Below are 1,966 nucleotides of genomic sequence, written 5' to 3' on the forward strand. Positions count from 1 at the left end.
CCTTGGACTTTCCACAGGGCAGGGAACCATGACTGCTCTTTGGATAGGAGAGGGAGGGGGAGGGGAGTGGGGGGAGGGGGAGGAGAATGGGGGGAGGGGGAGGGAAATGGGAGGCTGGGAGGAGGCGGAAACTTTTTTTTCCTATTCTCAATAAAAAAAAGAAAAAAATCTTTTTCAGCATCTAATGAAATGATATCATGTCTGTAAATGGTCAAGAATCCCCCTCTTGCCAAGAAAAAGCCAAGACACTGGTTTTTATCCATAAACTACAAATAATAACCTAAACGCAATGTCTGATATTGGATTTGTGGTAAGTGAATTCTTTCTGCATATGTGTTGCTTTTATTGGTTAATGAATAAAGAATCTGGCTTGGCCTGTGATAGGGCAGAGTACAACTAGGTGGGGAGACCTAAACTGAATACTGAGAAAAAAAGGCAGAGTTGTGAGAAGCCATGGAGCCATCAGAGGAGAAAGACACAAGCTGCTAACTCAAACCTTGCTGGTAGGTCACAAGCCTCAAGGTAAAATATGAAATAATAGAAATGGGTTAATTTAAGATATATGAGTGAGCCAGAAATATGCTTAAGCTATTGACCAAACAGTATTGCAAATAATATAGTTTCTGTGTGATTATTTCAAGTCAGGGCAGTCTGGAAATGAACAAGTAGCCTCCAATAGCAGATTGGGTCTAGGGACAGTGCTAGAAAACCTACTAAGAGTCGGGCAGTGGTGGCACATGCCTTTAATCCCAGCACTTGGGAGGCAGAGGCAGGCGGATCTTTGTGAGTTCGAGACCAGCCTGGTCTACTACAAGAGCTAGTTCCAGGACAGGCTCCAAAACCACAGAGAAACCTGTCTCGAAAAAAAAAAAAAAAAAGAAAGAAAAGAAAACCTGTTAAGGAGGCTTTTCAGTGGTTCAGTGGGTAAAAAGTTAGTTGTTGCCTTGGACCTATAGCTGAATCACAGTCCCAAAACCCATGTGGTGGAAGGAGAGTACTGACTCTTGTAAGATTTCTTTTGACCTATGCACAAATTCAACACACACACACACACACACACACACACATACACATACAAAATAAATAAGTGTGATGATTTTTTTCAAAAATTAAAGAAAGTATTTTTAGTATAATAGGTCTAAATGGCATGTAAAAAGTTTATCATGTTTTTGCTATTAAATTGATGTTAAATCTAAGATTTTAGTAATCAAAATAAAAAATTATGAAACAACACTGGTGTCTAAAACAGTTTACATAGAGCTCTTTATATAAATTCTGTGTTCACAAAGTTATCTGTGCCAAATTGTCTTATGTAAACAGGCATAAAGGCAAGCATTAAGCTAGAGAGTGAATTCATGCACCTTCTAAAAGAACAGGAATTTTAGTTTTTAACATAAATGTCTGTTGAAGAGCTCTAGTAGGCCTTTGCATGGAAGGACTACTACAGTATTGGGGCTTCAATGGTATAAAAGGAGATTGTAATTGGACCAATGCTGTCAATTTCTTTTGTCCTGTAAACCCTTCTTAAACCAAGTCATTTCAAAAGAGCTAGATGCATGGAGTTCACTAATTAATTTTTACTTTCAACTTTGTGTCTTAAAGGTAATTCAGTTAGGGGCTTGTGGGTTTTTGTTTTGTGGTATCTTTTTTTATTTTAATTTTTTTATTGAAAAAAAATTTCCGCCTCCTCCCTGCCTCCCATTTCCCTCCCCGTCTCCCTTTTCCCTCACCCTCCTCCCATTCTTCTCCCCCTCCCCCCACTCCTCTCCCCCTCCTTCTCCAGTCTGAAGAGCAGTCAGGGTTCCCTGCCCTGTGGAAAGTTCAAAGTCCTCCCTCCTCCCTCCTGGTCTAGGAAGGTGAACATCCAAACTGGCTACGCTCCCACAAAGCCAGAACATGAAGTAGGATCAAAACCCAGTGCCATTGTCCTTGGCTTCTCAGCAGCCCTCATTGTCCGCCATATTCA

General features: G+C 40.6%; 1 protein-coding gene across 8 annotated transcripts in view; it reads left to right on the plus strand.

Annotated features, from left to right (window-relative positions):
* The window catches only part of LOC126497313 (solute carrier organic anion transporter family member 1A5-like), a 67,503-nt gene that overhangs the window by 6,334 nt on the left and 59,203 nt on the right, over nt 1-1,966 (plus strand). For 2 of the 8 annotated variants that reach the window (XM_050135264.1, XM_050135270.1), the window contains exon 1: nt 404-503. The exons of 4 other annotated variants lie outside the window; for them this stretch is intronic. The gene's annotated coding sequence lies outside the window, so the exon portion shown is untranslated. Of the gene's footprint in view, nt 1-385; nt 504-1,966 lie in introns of those variants that run through there. 2 more of the 8 variants (XM_050135261.1, XM_050135266.1) reach the window with 2 other exon arrangements.

This window comes from Alexandromys fortis, unplaced genomic scaffold, assembly GCF_014885135.2.
Source record: "Alexandromys fortis isolate MF-2015 unplaced genomic scaffold, M_Fortis_MF-2015_v1.1 scaffold_21, whole genome shotgun sequence".
Taxonomy (NCBI): domain Eukaryota; kingdom Metazoa; phylum Chordata; class Mammalia; order Rodentia; family Cricetidae; genus Alexandromys; species Alexandromys fortis.